The 17,894-nt window shown below is 42.7% G+C and overlaps 1 long non-coding RNA gene across 2 annotated transcripts in view; it reads right to left on the bottom strand.

The window, feature by feature from the left end:
* Positions 1-5,991: 5,991 nt before the first annotated feature.
* Positions 5,992-17,894, bottom strand: part of LOC309509156 — a 25,040-nt gene continuing 13,137 nt past the window's right edge. Inside the window, exons 2-4 of one of the 2 annotated variants that reach the window (XR_014209812.1) lie at positions 8,490-8,522; positions 7,656-7,765; positions 5,992-6,202 (exon numbers count right to left, since the gene is read on the bottom strand). This is a non-coding gene — a long non-coding RNA (uncharacterized lncRNA). The remainder of the gene's footprint in view (positions 6,203-7,655; positions 7,766-8,489; positions 8,523-17,894) is intronic. The other variant, XR_014209811.1, reaches the window with a different exon arrangement.

Here is a 17,894-nt window from a genome sequence, read left to right as displayed (position 1 = left end):
TCAAAAGATTTGAAACCATGAATAATCAAATCCAATTTCTTTAATCAGTTCATTGAAAGAACAGTTTGAATGAATTCCTTTGGAAGGAATCAAACATACCAACTGTAACACAATTTTGCCAGTGAAGTTTAAATCAGAGAGGCTATTAAAATAGCTCAACACTCATGAGTCGAGGAGATGAGGAATCGCAAAAAAAATCTAATTACAGGAAACTCACCAAAACCGTGCATTAAAATAGATACTCGCAATGTTGCTAAATTTGAGCAAAAACCATAATGTATATATTGTGAATCTTCATTTGAAGACCTGACCTGAATGAAAAGCTTTTGAGGCAGATTTCCAATTTCCCAAACTGTATTTGAAATCACGTGCCAACATGTACTGAATCTATTTTCATTCTCCTCCTTCATCACAGAGATGAAACCATATGAGGCGAGGACAGGAATCCTAGAAACTCCATGATCATCACCTTCACAGAGAGATCAGACACCTCTGATGATCACACCACCCCGTCCTCTCTGGACATCACAGATGTGAATCCATAGGTAAATGTGTCTCTCATCCCTCCCCACAGTGGAGAATAACGGGTAATGAGGGAAGGTGACATCTTTAAGCACCGTGGGTCCCTGCGGTGCCGTGTGAATGAGGCTCTCTAAGATCGTCACGGCCCATTGTGCTGGCCGAGCCCGGCGAGTTGCTTATAGGCCAGTCCGCCACTGATTATTTTAACAAATAGCATTCCTATTCAAGTCAACAGAAAGGTTTCCAATGACAGCTCGCATGACAAAAGGTCAGGGGCAGGCTGCTTGCCGTTAATTAAGTAAAATTGGTGAATGTCAGAACTACAAAGGTCAACGTTAATCCACGGCATTGTCTCATCTCCTCAGGTTTCATCCAATGGGTTGGGGGAGGGGGAGGGGGGCTTCTTGCCAGATATTAAACAAGCTTAATTCATTCAGGACTATTTAAAGATTAATGCAGCTATGCAGGTCCAACCACACAGTCAGCACATACTCATTGAAACAATCACATCTTACAGACGTGCCCGTTGCTGGCCAGAGACTTTTAGGTGAAGCTGCCAACCTGATCATTTAATTATCTGCACTGTTTGCATTGGTTTTGTTGAGTGTGCAATTTGACTGCAGCGTAGGAATGCATAGATTATATAGCTATTAATTATTAGGGCTCATTATATATTGGCTGACATAAAACAAATTATTATAATTACGCATTAAGTGAAATCAGGCATTTAAGCACTGTAATTCGCTATACAACAGATATGTTTGATATAGCGTTCAAATGTTTGGGGTCAGAAAGAAAGGCACGTTAATTTGATCGAAAGTTACAGTAAAGACATTTATAATGCTACAAAAAGATTTCCATTTCAAATAAATGCTGTTGAATTTTCCACAAAAATATTAAGCAGCAAGACGGTTTTACATTTATGATAATAAGAAATGGAGCAGCAAATCAGCATATTGGAATGATTTCTGAAGGATCATGTGACACTGAAGACTGGAGTAATGATGCTGAAAATTCAGATTTGCCAATAAATTACATTTTATTGACAAAACTGTTTTACTGATATGTATATATATATATATATATATATATATATATATATATATATATATATATATATATATATATATATATATATATATATATATCAGTAAAACAGTTTATACAGCAATATATTGTGTGTGTGTGTGTGGTTAGTGGTTAGTACATTCACATTTTAGATAATCAAATCTGACTACTTTATGATTCTTTTTTTATTTAATTTATCCTCTAACGTTCCCCCAACGTTACATTCTAACATTCCCCTAACGTTTCATTACGGGGGTCGTTACGTTACTGGAAGACGTAACATAACGTAATATTTGTGCATGTTAAGTAATCATGTAATCAATAAAATTTAACTATAGTCTGATTTTAAAACATAATATAATCTGAATACAAGTATACAAATTTTGGAATCTGATTACGTAATCCAGATTACAGTAAAGGAGTCATAACTATAACATTCCTATCAACCAATCAGATTTTATATCACTTTTGGAATCTGATTACGTAATCCAGATTACACATAATCATTTATTACCCAGCTGACTACAAACAGAAGTTAACCAACAGTTTGCTTGCCACTCTGGACACACACAAATCTCCAGCTGTGATTTTACATTACAGTAATGTAATCAACACAGTACCTGCGGCTTCAACGGCTAGATGTGAGACTATACGATATGTTGTCAATTAAGAGAGAGAGGTTTATTGCAGGTCGGGTCAAAAGCAGCAGTTACTGATCGCGCGCACAGCCGCGCCGTTCCAAAGACACTGTTGTGCAGCTGGAAGCAGCGCTGCCTTTGAGGAGACCGTGCATTAACTTGTCAGGAGATCTGACAATCGTACAATGGCATCGTACCAGCTGCCAGCGAGCACTCCGCCGCTCCAAATCTAATTTCCATTACAATTAAAACCCTCGCCGATGGATTGAGGACGATGTTTGCGCTGCAGGGGTCTAATACGGCCTCTCTCACAGTTTGATAATGTGGCGATCCAGGTGGCTTCAATACAGGCCCCCAACCCCTCCACCAAACTGAACACACCAAAAACACAAGCACACCGTAGGGCTTAGGTGGTTCTACAGCCAAATGCTTTCACTTCCCCAGAAGGTGTGTCTGTGTTTGTGTTCTCCCAGAGGTTGTGTGTTCATTGCGTTCATTAAAAAGCTTTTTTTTACAGCGTGAGAGCTTGAAGGAGCGACATGGCTTAGTTATCTCACCGTTGTGTATCACATAGATCTTGCTCTGAATATTACTCCTGTCCATCATATTCAGTCAAAGCATTCAGCCTGGGATTCTGTGAAGGCTGCACCGCCACACTTTTTAATGATTTAACCAAGTTGGATGCATCAATCTACTTTGTTGGTCCTAGAACAATGTTTCTTTAAACCAATCAGCTGTAGGTTTAGGGGCTGGAAGAACATTCCTATCAACCAATCAGATTTTGGCATTATTTGCTGTAGGGATGCACAGATATAAACATTATTTTTCAATGTTCATTATTGTACAATTACAACATTATAAACAATTATTTTCATGTTACGAAGGTTAACCGATAAATGAATGCTAATAAAAATCTATATACTAAATCTATGCTATAAAAAACACTAAACTAAAATCAAAAGTGAATTTAGGCACCGCAACATTATAATGTACAGTATGAAAACATTAATATTAATTTTGAGATTTGCAAAAGATTACATTTAAATTTACATTTAACATTAAGTGAGCGTTAGATGACGACAAATGTACAATAAAGGTATAAATATGGGAAATGCGCATGCACAATTAAATATACAGTAAAATATGAAGTGAGAAGAAATCCTCCAATACTGGCTGATATTGTACTGATATATCATGCTAAAATTCCAATAATTATTTTCATGTTATGGCAGATGACCGATAAATGGTTGATATTAAAATATATATTTTATCTAATAAATAAATCTATTAAAAAAACACGAAAAATCTAACATTTTGAATGCAACAAGTGATGTTGAGGTAACAGTAAAGGAGACATAACTATAACATTCCTATCAACCAATCAGATCCATAAATGGATCAATGACATGTATTAAAATTCTATATTATTTTGTCTAAATAAATTCAAATAAAAACTATTTAAAAAATCAGTCGTTTGAAATACGCACCACAACATTATAATGTTAAGTATGAAAATTTGCTAAAGTTTAACAGTGTTATTCAATATTAGTGGTTTAAAGACAAACTAGTGACCAAAATATGATGGCAAAGGTAATCCAAATGTAAAAACAGAGGCAATCAGCATGCACAATTAAATAGCCAATATAAACCAATAAGATAAAAAAAAAGCATCCAATAACTAATAAGGTACATATTGTGCATCACTATGGTTCAATGGGGTTGAATATAGAACTAGAACTCAGTTTTAAAAACTCTTTAAAAGGTTCTATAAGAAAGAAATGTCAGATGATTGCATTTGTTCTACAGATAAAGTATGTTTACAATCCCATTTAATTAAATAAAATTAAATAAAATTAAAACTAAATACATAAAATGTTCCCATGATGGGAACCCCTAAAAGGTTCTTGGCTATGAAGCCCCCGACAGAAGGTTAGAGGGCTTGAAGAGCATTTCTATGAACCAATCAGATTTTAGCAATAAGTTTAATAGTTTCCAACAGCATTCCTATCAACCAATTATTTCACTCCGCATGTACGACTGGATAATAGCCTGCCAAAGGAATATGCTCTGAACCACGTCATGTCCTCCAAGCTCTTTCTGACCTCTCTGAACCTTCAAGTGGGCTTGCAGGGCGATTTGCCCCTGATGTCTCACTAAGACAGACTGACACCACAAGGTTATTTACAATTCCAGCAGCGACTCTGGGGAGAGCTGCGAAATCACTGCGCACGCCACCCTTTATGACGGAGGTTTTCGCAGTAATACAGAAAAGCATTTCTGCGCTCGCGTACTCGGCATTAAGCATGCATTATTTATGCAGGTGCCTCGATGTATTTTTAATCATTAGACAAATTGAACACAGAACAGGGTTGCTTTCATTAATATCTGTCTGCTATGTGAGTGTTTCCGGTGCTCCTGTGTGCATTTTTACCCAAACTGTAATTGCTCATTTTCAGGAAATGATTAGAGTAAAAGGGGGCCGCATTACAGCGGGAATGTGAAAAGAAAATAATTAGCAGCGCCGCACAAATCTCATTTGGAGGCATACAGGAGCCTTTTAGAGGGAGGTCACCGCATGCATTACATTGTTGATCAGTCCTGATGCTCTGCCAGGGTGACGCTGGCCAATGATCAGAAGGGCGAGGGCTTTTCCCCCCTCACGGCCGCTCGTATCCCAACCGTGGCAGGAAGATTAAGTGCGAGCCTCTCTTGGATGTGAGGAATCATCACTGCGCCCTGAATGCTCCAGCGCCCGGACCGGCTCGCCGAACACACTGGCCCGGAACAGAGGACCTGGAGGAGAGCTGATAAAACTAACAGAGCAGGAGAGGAAGAGGGTGAGGGAGACAGCGAGCGTATCGAAAAGTCCCAACTTCCTGGGTCAGCTTCAATTTGTATTCATGCATTCATTTTTTTTTTTTATGATTTATTTCACCCAAGGCTGAGGAATCAGACTTGGTGGTAGTGGACCAAGTCCAGCATTCACTGATAGAGGGACAGAAAAAGGGGGGTAAAAGAGAGAGAGAGGGGAGGATCACTGGGGCGGAATGAAATGAGTGATAGCACCTGTGATGAGTCTCAAAATATATACAGCTAAATAAGACCGACTGTAAATCTTCTGAGGAGTTTGGGGTCTCTGCTATACTTAGCACTGACTGACAGATTCACAGTAATGTGGTCATATATTCATAAATGTAACCAGTGTTATGTAAAGTGTCACACTTTAGATTATGGTCCAATTCTCCTTATTAAATAACTATTAACTATGACTTTTGCCTCAGTAAAATCCTAATTGCTGCTTATTAGTTGTGAGGTAGTTGTTAAGTTTAGGTATAGGATTAAGGGATGTAGAATATGGTCATGCATAATAAGGCATTAATATGTGCTTTATAAGTACTAATAAACAGCAAATATCCTAGAACTATGCATGCTAATACGCAACTAGTTAATAGTGGGAATTGGACCCTAAACTAAAGTGTTACCTATTTAAGCATCATTGATATACTACTATAGTTTTTATATTTATATTTTTTATTTTAATTTAATTTAATATTTTTATTTTAGTGACATTTTTAGTAATTTTGTTGTGGTTTTGCCATTTTTATTTGCCATTTTGTTTTTAAATATGTCTATACTTATTAATTTCCATTTATCAGTTTTAGTTGATTTAGTTTATTTAAGAACGTATAGCTGAAATATTTAATTCACAATAATTACCCTGAAATGAACATTTACATGGTTTACCATGTGAGAAAGATGCTGTATGGAACTGTTCTTTTCATATTGGTAGATTTCTGCTAAACTGATCATAAACTTGATGAGTTTATGATGGAAACCAAACAATATGATATTGGTACAACCATGTGAAAGAAAAACCATAGCCCAGATATCTTCAATATCAGAGTTGTTTTTTACCAGACATCAATGAAGTTAAAAGGAGAGTTGTTGAGGTCTTCTGCTTCTATGATTTTTCTCTGGAAAAAAAAGAGATCCCCATTAATATCACATCTCTTCAAGAATTTCTGAAAATTCTGAAAAGTCAAATGTGCTCAAAGCTATCAAATCAAAAGTAATTTCATTATGAAGATCAAATTCAAGAATCTTCTGGACTATACATCCACATTAATTTATATATAATCATAATATAATAATAAACTATCAAATGATGCACCATAGACTACAAACTTGGCCATCTAATGTATGTTTTGCCTCAAAAACTACATGGAAGTATTTGTCATCTTTGTCATTGTTTTGTCCAACTCCTGCTTTACTCCCCTGAGCTGTGAAAGAGCAACCTCTGAGAAACACAACTTCTCTTTGGGTATTTTCAAACAGGAAAAAGATGGGAACTCAAAACCAGTATCTGTTCTCCATTTAGATATCATCACATTGTGTTTGTAAGTGTTGATATTGAAAAAGATAGATTTACCATTGATTAAATAATAGTTGCTCATCTGCCCGTCAGTGAAAATATCTGGGTTTTCTTCAGCTAACAGCTTTTAGATAATAAAACCACTCGAAACGTTTTCACTCTCTCTATTTTGGAATAAAATTGCCATCTCCCTTGTCTTGCTATAAGGATAATTTCACAGTTAGCATGTTATACTACTGTTCACTGGAGTTTGGGGTCAATGAGTTAGTTTATTTGATCAAATATACAATAAAAACAGTAATATTGGGACACATTATTACAATTTAAAATAACTATTTGAATGCTGAAAAGCAGGAACAAATTACTTATAAATGTATTCCTTTTTCCTTTATTCCTGTGATGCAAAGCTGAATTTTCAGCATTGTTACTCTAGTCTTCAGTGTCACATGATCCTTCATAAATCATTGTAATATGCTGATTTACAGAATAAAAATATGTATTATTATTATTATCAAATGTGCTGCTTAAGAATTTTGAGGAAATGTGATACATTTTCTTTTTCTGGATTTGATGAATAGAAAGTTCAAAAGAACTTTGAGCACTGAGCAAGAACATTGATCTGAAATAGAAATCTTTTGTGAGGTCTTACTGATGCCAAAATTTTGAACGGCAGTTTCTGTACCTTAAAGGGATAGTTCACCCAAAAACTCACCTTAAAGTTGTTATAAATCTAAATGAGTTTCTTTCTTCTGTTGAACACAAATAAGAACATATTTTTAAATAATGTTTGTAATGAAATGGTTGACGGTATTCATTGACTTCCATAGTAGGAAAAAAATACTCTGGAAGTCAATAGGGCTCATTTGGTTATCAACATTCTCCAAAACATCTCATACAGAAACTCATAAAGGTTTGTGGTGAGTAAATGATGACAGAATTTTTATTTTTGGGTGAACTATCCCTAAATATTTTCACACTTTTTGCATAATTTCACAAAATTAAATCTTAATTGGAAATGATGAACAGTACAAACATTGTTCACAAATCATATTTACCTTGATTTCTCTTTGTTTTCTTCACACATCCACCAATCACGTCTAATATTTCATGTTCAGCTTGTTCTTGACTGACACTGTAGTCTCCTTGGTAAACAGGTACAATAAACCTTAAAAAACATTAGGGTCAAAATTATTTTTGGTTATAATGGAAATGACACCACAACTGAGGAAGTAATTTGTGTACAAATAAATAAATCATTTTCACACACACAAACAAAAATTAACAGTTAATAATTATAATTAACAGTTAAAAAACATAATAATAATAATAACAACAATTCATTTTTTAAAAACAATTTACTTAGTTTAAGATTGGAACTCTAGGTCGAGGACAAGAGTAAAGTGATGAAATCTATACGCCTTTTGAAAAGCAATCCCTTCCACAATCTGTTCTACAGGCATCCAGAGACTTAAATGTAAATATCACAGCCCCCGTTAGTGAAAAGTAAATGACATCATGAACAGGACTCATTATGTGGAGATTTCAGGTGCCCCACTGACCTGTGGGTAATTCACTTCGTAGAGAGGGACATTGAGTATTACTTCAGACTAAACCCAGTAGACCTGTGCATGTCTCAGAGGGACAGTTATTGTGGATTGAGACATGGGATGGACATAACCCCAGACACACACAGGCATGATTGCATGATCTCATGTTCCATTGTACATGTAGTTAGCAGCCATTGTAGGTCGATTGCAAGCCAAGCCGAGGTCTGTTGCCAGGCAGATGCATTCAATGCACACAGGAATAAATAAAGGCCTGTGAGGTCTGTAAAAGTTAAAGGGATAGTTCACACAAAAGCAAAATAAATTCTGGCATTATTTACTCACCCTCATGTCATTCCAAACCTGTAGAACTTTCTTCTGCAAGACACAAAAGCAGAATGTTTGAAGAACTCTAGTGTCCAACCAACATTGGAAAAATGGTTCACTGGAGAGGTCAGTCCAGTCAGTGGGATTAAAAGTGAGTTTAGGTTATCCAAAACCTAGCAGGATCTGGCAATGTATGGTTACATTTTATTTTACCGTGCATGTACTTACAGTATACTTGCAGTGAAGTACCAGTACCCAAGAAAGTACTGGTAATACAGTGTAAGATAACTGGGTTAAGGTTAGGTTTAGGGATAGTTTGAGAGTTAGGACCTAGTTATAACCCAGTTAATGTAATTGCTATAATAAGTACATACAGTACATGAGGAACAGGACTGTAAAATAAAGTGCTACCCACTGTATTATCACATTGGTTGTTGTATGTATCAAGGCAGTTCAGACATGAAATATCCAGTGAGTGGCACTTAAAGGTTAATGCCCTATCGCGTATAAAAATAGTGTAACATACCCTAAACCAAACTAATAGTGGCAAACATGACATAAAAACACATTTGTTGAACCAACCATGGCTGTATTTCTCAAAAGCATCATGAGCTAAGTTGATCGTGGATGTCATTGGTGCTTAAGGTTCTATGATCTTGTCAGGGTTTGGGGTTGAGGAGATGAGCCGAGGACTCAAGTGCAGGAAACAAGGGCTTCATTAATAAAAAACAAGAACAAAACACAAACAAAAACTGCCCCGAGGGGGAAAAGACTTGACTTGACTTGACTTGACTTGACTTGACTTGACTTGACTTGACTTGACTTGACTTGACTTGACTTGACTTGACTTGACTTGGCTCGAGCACGCTCAATACTGCGCACTCAGACAAGGACAAGACAAAACAGGAGTGTCAGGGCTCTGTTACAAAACCAAGAAATAAACTAGACAGAAGTGACAGAACCCTGACAGATCTACTTATGCTTACGATGTTTTTGAGAAATCCAGCCATATTAGCTTGCTTCTAAGTCTTAAAGATCTTTTATTATGACTTGCGTTTCAATGCATTGCAAGTGCAATACTGTATCAGGTGATCTACCGAACAAGTTTACTACATCAGAAAAGTGCTGGTTATGTGGTGCAAACCTCAAAATGTATTAGCTTACAAATCATGTGGTATTTTAACAGTGTTTTGAGGTCATAACATTGTTTTGTGCAACTAGAGGCATGTTTTTCCAATGAGAATTGGTTGCATTTTTCATGCAAACAGTGTCCTGCAGAAAAAAGAAAGTCATACAGGTTTAGAAAGACATGTGAGTGAGTAACATTTTCAGCATTACTCTAGTCTTCAGTGTTACTCTAGTCTTCAACATGACAGTCATCCCAAATGATGACTGTCATGTTAACTTCAGAATATAACTGATGTTTTTAAAGTAACACTCTACCGCACTCATTTCCATCCGAGACAGCTCTGGCGTTATCAAGTGTGGTGTTATCAAGTTAATGACTTAACTAATTGCAATAAAAAGCAGTGGTGTTTAGCGAGCGAGAGGAAAACGGGTCTAATTAGAGAGCGGTGGCGGAAAAGTTCTCGGATAGTCGGTCTGGGGGAAAAGAGGGGGTCAGGCGAGACCTCTGATCATCGGTCGACTCTCAAAGAGAACGGTTCCTCCATTGATCTAGTGCACTCTCTGCTACCAGCTGATATATGGAGCCTGTTCCTGTTCACTGCAAACAGCTAGTCACCACAACACACACATCAATATGAGCGCATAAGCACACACACGCTCTTCTGTGCCTTGATCCACTCATACGCTCGCTCACGTCAACATGGACACACTCGCTCAGACAGGACACCCTCATGCACAAACAAATGCTCAATAATGATGTTGAATCCACTCTCATTGCTTTTTGATGAGAGTGTGTTGAAAGAGCAGGCTGCTATGATGTGGTCTAACAATCCCGTTCCCTTATTTGCATTAAGAGCAAGCAGGTAGCCCCAGTAATGGCTTTGTGGCTCTCCAGAAGATGTCTTTGAAGCCAAAGAATCGATGCGCCTCTTCAAAACTTCATATCCTTCCAGATACGACTCCTCGACCCACTCAGGCGCTACCATGAGACCAAAGCAAAACACTCTTTTAGAAAAAAAAAGAAAAAACGAGCGAGAGGAAAGAGGCTAGTGGCACTTTTTTTGTAAGAGAAAACGCAGACATTTGGTCTTTCCGTTCCCTCAATGTGACTGAAGCAAACATTACTGCGCAGGGCTATTTGTGTATAACTTGCTAAATGGAAATAGGGAGGAATCATGATGCCAACTTGCATCATTTAAGCGTAAAGCCTGGCTGGCATAACAAAGATAATAAAAAAGTAGCACAACTCAGTTTTAAACATCCGAAATGAGCCTCATTTTGACAAAAACCCCAGATTTCCAAGGCTATAACAATAACGTGCCATTTTCAGAGACATGTACTGGGTTTTCCACAGTCCACTGAGGCTGAAAGGCCATTTTGATGGGACAGGCTGAACCTTCTGCTATTGAATGTGACTGCAATGATAATTTGAAGAATGGGAGGTGATGGTTAGTCATTACGGCCGTCACTGAAGGTTCTTGAAAATGACTCCTGGCAGGTCCGGCTCCTTCCCAGATGTAGCCTGTCAAGACGCACCAAAGCAGAGGCTAAGCTGATTAAACAGGACCTTTTCCATGGGGTGTTTGTTTATTTAGTGCTCGTACGGGAAAAAAAACAACTCTCACCGTGATGAAACCGGGCTAGCGCTTAATTGGGATGCGGGTCGCATCTTTTAGCAGGCGGTGACCTGCGGGGAACGTCCTGGCAGACGTGTTGGGGTCACGCGATCGGGTCGGATTAACATAACGGAAACTACATGCCAACTTTGGGCCGTTCCAAAGGATGCTAATTATGGAGCAAAAGTTTAAATCAATACCTCGGAGAGAAAATGGCGATGCACGTATAAAAACACAGGAAAAATGAAGCCAAATTACAGTTGGCCTTTCCCCCCCTCCTCCTCCTCATTAGGGAGCATGCAGCATTACCGCCTCAGTTTCTGCGGTTAATGCCACCCAATTCCTTCTGTTTACTGAAAAGCCTCTGCTGTGGCCTCATACCTAATGTGCTGCTTTAAATTTTAATGCTCCGAGTTCACATTGGAGGCTTCTAGGGGGCCATCAAGGCGCGAGCGAGGGAGCCAGATGCCCATCTCACCCCCAGAAGGATGTGGAAGTATTACATTAGACAGTAAATCCACACCGGCCTTGTTAATTATTTAGGAAAACAAAGTGCTGCAGTCATAGACACTCCACTGTACAGCTGAGCAATGTTTAATCTACATAATGTATCTGGAGGTGGATGAAGCCGGGAGAGCGGGGGATAAAGCGGCAGAGAGAGAGAAACATGCATCTGATAGAGAAGTGGAGAGCGTGCTAGGCTACAGTAATGGCAAGGAAAGGGAGAAATGAAGATGTGAAGCGCTAATGAGACAGCCAGGACAGCGGCTGTGAAACTGCACGCAGGAAGGTCACGAAAGATAAACACGGCGAGGACAGAACAAGCAAATGATCTGAAGCTTTGATATACTGTAGGGGGGCTAGTTGTCTCACAGGGAAGGGTTACATCCAGGGGTGTGAAGTAACGAATTACAAATACTCACGCTGTAATTAAGTAGTTTTTTCCCCAGAAATTTTTCTTTTTTTGAGTATAGTTTTGTGAGTATAGTTTAAAAATGGTGTAATTTTACTTTTACTGTACTCCGCTATTTTCCTTCCGTTTGTGGTCGTTACTCGTTACATGCTTGTTTTAATTTTAGTTTTATCCATCAACGTGATTGGATCGAGTAATTGGTCTCGTGACTGTCAACAAATCAAATTATGCACAGAAAACGTACTCGGTTACTAACGTAACCTCGGTTCTCTCTAGAGAGGAAACGAGTACTGCGTAAATCTTACGCTAGGGGAAAATCTCTTTTCCGCGAGATACTGAAGCCAAAAAATTATCCTTAATTTTGAAATAATGTAAAACGCGTTGCGGCAGCATGCAGACACAGGCGAGACGGCTTGTGCGCCTATTGGCTGCCCTGCGGCAACTGCAGCAGCCTATCGATAAGGCCCACTCGTGACGTCAGCTCCAATGGGGGCGCTTCGCGCCCAATACGTCACGTCCCGCCAGAATGGGCGTGGTCTAGGGCTATAAACATAGCTTCGAGAGGCTAGCTCACTGGTTTTTCATCGCCGAAGCGAACCAGAGCGTGTGCAGGCACGGCAAGATACGCAGTACTCGTTTCCTCTCTAGAGAGAACCGAGGTTACGTTAGTAACCGAGTACGTTCTCTTACGAGAGGTACTCTCGTACTGCGTAAATCTTACGCTAGGGGAAACAGTGTAAAACGCCGTGCATGCTAAGATCCAGCACCAAAGTCCCAAGGGCAAGTGCCCGGGCTCATATAGTACATGATCATAATGGACTCACAGAGAGCCCAGGAAAGAGTGGCTAGAATAGCATCATTCCTGTAATAATATAACATCTTATAAGGAGCAGTTATACTGATGATGTGTCGTACAGTCAGGGCGACCCCCGGCCTGGACTGACGAATATAGTGGTTCTTACACACTGCCCATAGAGCTGCGCGATCCAACAGCGAGCATTTGCTCAAGCAGTTTCAGTATTCTGGCCCGAACACATCAGGGCAGACAGTACCGATTTTAGACCGAAAGCAGCTTAGCCTGCAAGGCGGGAACCTCTAGGTTATAAAACCTTATAAATGTAGACGGGGAGGCCCAGCCTGCCGCCATACAGATATCTTGCAAGGCAATCCCACTAGACCAAGCCCACGACGAGGCCACGCCTCTCGTGGAGTGTGCTCTGACTCCAAATGGGCACTGTAAGCCCTTAGAGGTATAAGCCAGCGCTATAGCATCAACTATCCAACTGGATAGGCTCTGTTTCGACACGGCAAGTCCCTTAGAACGTCCGTAGAGTGAAAACAAAGAGCTGCTCTGTCTGTCTGAAAACAGACGTGCGAGACACATAAGCTCTTAATGCTCTGACTGGGCAAAGGAAGCTTGCGTCTCCTTCCTCGTCAGAGACCGGTAAGGCTGACAGGGAATGACCTGCGCCCTAAACGGTGTGTTGAGGGATTTTGGAACATAACCGTGCTTAGGTTTGAGTATAACTCTTGAGTCATTAGGCCCAAACTCCATACACGTCGCGCTTACTGAGAGCGCGTGTAAGTCCCCTGTGCGCTTCACTGAAGCGAGAGCCAGAAGAAACACTGTCTTGAAAGACAGGTGTTTAAGATCAATCGTCTGTAAAGGCTCGAATGGGTCACCTTTCATGGCTTCCAGCACTGTAGAAAGGTTCCATACAGGGACTGAGGGAGGCCTGGGAGGATTCAGTCTCTTAGCTCCTCTAAGGAAGACGATGACTAAATCGTTCCTTCCTACTGACTGACCCAGCGTTGTTTTTGAGAACGCTGCTATGGCCGCCACATACACTTTGAGCGTGGAAGGGGTCCTGCCCTTGTCCAACAGCTCTTGTAGGAAGGAGAGAACCTCCGTCACCCCACAGTCTAGGGGCGACACGCCACAAGCTGTGCATCAGCTGGAGAACACTGACCATTTCGAGGAATAGAGACGTCGCATAGACGGAGCTCTAGCCTGCGTGATCGTGTTTAACACTCCGCTTGGGGAGGTCAGCGGGTACCCGTTGATGGCCCAAACATGAAGGGACCACAGCTCTGGGCGCGGATGCCAAAACGAGCCCTTGGCCTGAGAGAGGAGGTCCCTCCTCACTGGCACTGGCCATGGGGCAGTGCTTGCTAGCTGCATCAGAACTGGGAACCAGGGTTGGTTTTTCCAGAACGGCGCTACGAGTAGCACTGAGCATCCTTCTCTGATCCGTTCTATCACCTGAGGCAGGAGAAAGACGGGAGGAAAGGCATAGAGCGGGCGGCGGGGCCATACGTGAGCCAGCGCGTCCCTGCTCTTGGAGAAGAATTCCAGACAGTGAGCGTTTTCTTGAGACGCGAACAGGTCTACTTCCGCTCTGCCGAATTTCTTCCACAGCAGCTGGACTGTCTGTGGGTGTAGAGGCCATTCGCCTGTCGGAACATTGTTTCTGGACAGTCTGTCCGGTCCTACGTTCAGGAGCCCTGGCACATGCGCTGCTCTCGGCGAGAGCAGGTTGCGCTGAGCCCACACCAGGAGGCGTTCTGTCAGCCTGTGCAGGTTTCGGGACCTGAGGCCGCCCTGGCGATTTATGTAGGACACCACTGACATGTTGTCCGAGCGGACCAGGACGTGGTGTCCTCGTATTTAGGGACAAAAACGCGTCAGTGTGTTGTCTACTGCCAAAATTTCGAGGCAGTTTATGTGTAGAAGCTTCTCCCGTTCTGACCATTGGCCGAAGAACGGTCTGCCCTTGAGCAGTGCTCCCCATCCCAAGGTGGAGGCGTCCGTAGACACTACCTTCACACTCGAGGAAGTCCCCAGGCTAACACCTGATTGGTACAAGTCGTTTGCTTTCCCAGGTTTCAGAGCTGCGATGCATTTCTGATTGACCTTGAGACGAAGCAGACCGGAAGCCCACGCTCGGCGCGGTACTCGCGCTTTCAGCCAGAACTGTAGCGGGCGCATGCGAAGCAAGCCCAACTGAAGTACTGATGATGCTGAGGCCATGAGACCTAGCATCCTCTGAAATTTCTTGAGCGGGACAGATGCGCCGCAGCGGAAAGAGCTCGCTGCGCGCTGAATGTCTAGTACGCGCTCTGGTGACAGTCGCGCTATCATAGACAGCGAGTCCAGTTCTGTGCCCAGAAAAGATATTATCTGTCTGGGAGACAGAGAACTCTTCGCCCAATTGACCCAGATTCTCGAGGTGATCGAGCAAAATGGTCCTGTGCTCTATGAGCACCGAGTGAGATTGAGCTAGAATCAGCCAATCGTCCAAGTAGTTCAATACTCGCATGCCCTGTAGTCTGAGGGGTGCGAGCGGCTAGAGACAAGCCGAACGGTAGGACTGAGCACTGATATGCCTGGCCCTCGAAGGCGAATCTCAAACGTCGCCTGTGACGTGACGCTATTTGTATTTGAAAATATGCGTCTTTCAGATCTATTGACACAAACCAATCTCCTCGGCGAATGTGCGTGAGGGTTTTTCTGGTCGTGAGCATTCCGAACTGTTGCTTCGCAAGCACTCTGTTCAGTTGCCTTAGATCTAGTATGGGTCTGAGACCCCCGTCTTTTTTCAGTACCAGGAAGTATCTGCTGTATAGCCCTCCTTCACTCTGAGCTTGAGATAAAGGCTCTATGGCCCCTTTGCTCAACAGTTTCAAAATTTCGGCTCGAAGTAGGTGGTGCTACTTCTGTTTTTACCGTAGCTTCGACGCGCGTCACATAGCGGCGAGGGCGTCGGCGAAACTGTAGCGAATAGCCTCTTTCTATAATGTCTAGCACCCACTTCAAAACCCCCGGGTAGCCTTGCCCATGCATCTGCACGAATGGCTAGGGGCTGAATGCGGAGCGCGCTCTGGTCGCTCAGCGACAGAGGGGCTTCGGTGTGCTGTAACATAAGCGTCGCGCTTCGAGGCAGGGGGCGCGCTGATAACGGCGGGCAGATTGCCCGCGCTCGACTCCTTTGCGGTGGTCAACCGAGAGGGGAGGGCTGGGCGAGTCCCGTAGGACCTGTCATGTCTATGTGTGAATGTGGGCGCGGGATAGCGGGCACATTTACAACACTGAGAGCATTGTTCGCCTGAGCAGAGCGAATGCACGTTGGTTTTGTTTTTACAGAAACCTTGAGATATGCGGAACGTAGTGTTTGTGGGCACTGGGCAGTGGGCACATTTACCACGTTTAATGCGCAATCGACCTGGGTCGATTTCATGTGCGCGAGCCCTGTGTGACGGGCTGTGTTTCTGTGTAGGAATTTCGTCTACATTCGTAACACCATCGGCCGTGGCCGGGACACCAGAAAATACACTCTTATGGGATTTATCTGGGTAGCCGTAAAAGCGGCGTTTGTGTGCAGGCAAGCGGGCTATTTCGCCGACTTGTTTACTGCAGAATACACTGGAACAGTCGCATTTACTGGAACTGAACGAGCGAGAAGTTGCCATAGAAACAGAAAGCGTCAACATGCTGGCGTTTGTTTGCAGGCGTGCGTGTATTACAGCAGGCTTGTTCACTGCAATATTGACATTTCCAGTCGTCTGAACTTCAGAGGCGGAAACCATAGAAACAGAGTTTGGGTGCAGGCGAACGGGTTGTACCACGCGCTCGTTGGCTGCAAAATACACATCTGCAGTCGCCTTTTCAGGGAACTGCCAGAGCGAGAATTGACGGCAAAAAGTGTGTTTTGCCGGTAGACCCGGGATTCGATCGCGGGTCTCTCGCGTGAAAATCTGACGATCTACCACTGGACCACAGAGGAAGACACATAGATATTCAGTAGCGCGAGTATTATCAAAGAGCGTCAACATGCTGGCGTTTGTTTGCAGGCGTGCGTGCAAAACAACAGGCTCGCTCACTGCAATATTGACATTTCCAGTCACCTGAACTTAAGAGGGGAATGAGAAATGTGTCAGGAGTGGAGGTCGGCCCGGCCGCAGCGGGGCTAAAAAACACCCTTTTCTCCTTTCGCCAGTGACGCACGGGAACCATAGAAACGGTGTTTGGGTGCAGGCGAGCGGGTTGTACAGCGCGCTCGTTGGCTGCAAAATGCACATCTGCAGTCGCCTTTCAGGGAACTGACAGAGCGAAGCATTGGCGGCATAAAATATCTGCCGTTAGACTGGGATTCGAACCCCGGTCCCTCGTGTGAAAAACCTAAGATTCCGCCACTGAGCCACAGGGGGGGAACACAAAGGTGTATAGATGCATGAGCATATAAAAGAGCGTCAACATGTTTTCTTCGGCGTTTGCTTGCAAGCGTGCGTGTTACAACAGGCTCGTTTGCTGCAATATTGATATTTCCAGTCGCCTAATCAGGGAACTGAGTTGTCTTTTCGCCGGTGAGTGACGCATGAATGGGGCGCAAGGGCAGGGTAGCTTTCTTGTAACGTAAAGAAAAACTAACCCCGATCGTCCGCTTCCAGCCTCCCTTGTGAACGGCGCAGTTTGCGCGGCTCGAACAGAGGGAGAGAGAAAGCTAGCCCCGTGACCGTCCGCTCCTGACATCCCCTGTGAACGGCGCGGTTTGCGCGGCTCGAACAGAGGGAGAGCAGGTATCATCCCCCAAGCAGGCAAGGCAAGCGGGCGCACCGGCGAGCTTTGCGGCTTGGGGGGGGCGGAGGAGCAGTCTCGGAGAAGGATGCCAGGTGAGTCCTCAGAGTCACCAGGCAGTAACTGGCTCGCAGTGAGGGCGGTCGCCGTCAGCGAGCGCGAGCGCGAGAGCTGCGTGATCCTCAGGAAAG

Source organism: Leuciscus leuciscus (genome assembly GCF_965113295.1).
Source record: "Leuciscus leuciscus genome assembly, chromosome: 11".
Classification (NCBI taxonomy): Eukaryota; Metazoa; Chordata; class Actinopteri; order Cypriniformes; family Leuciscidae; genus Leuciscus; species Leuciscus leuciscus.
This window is presented reverse-complemented; position numbering and strand designations above follow the sequence as displayed.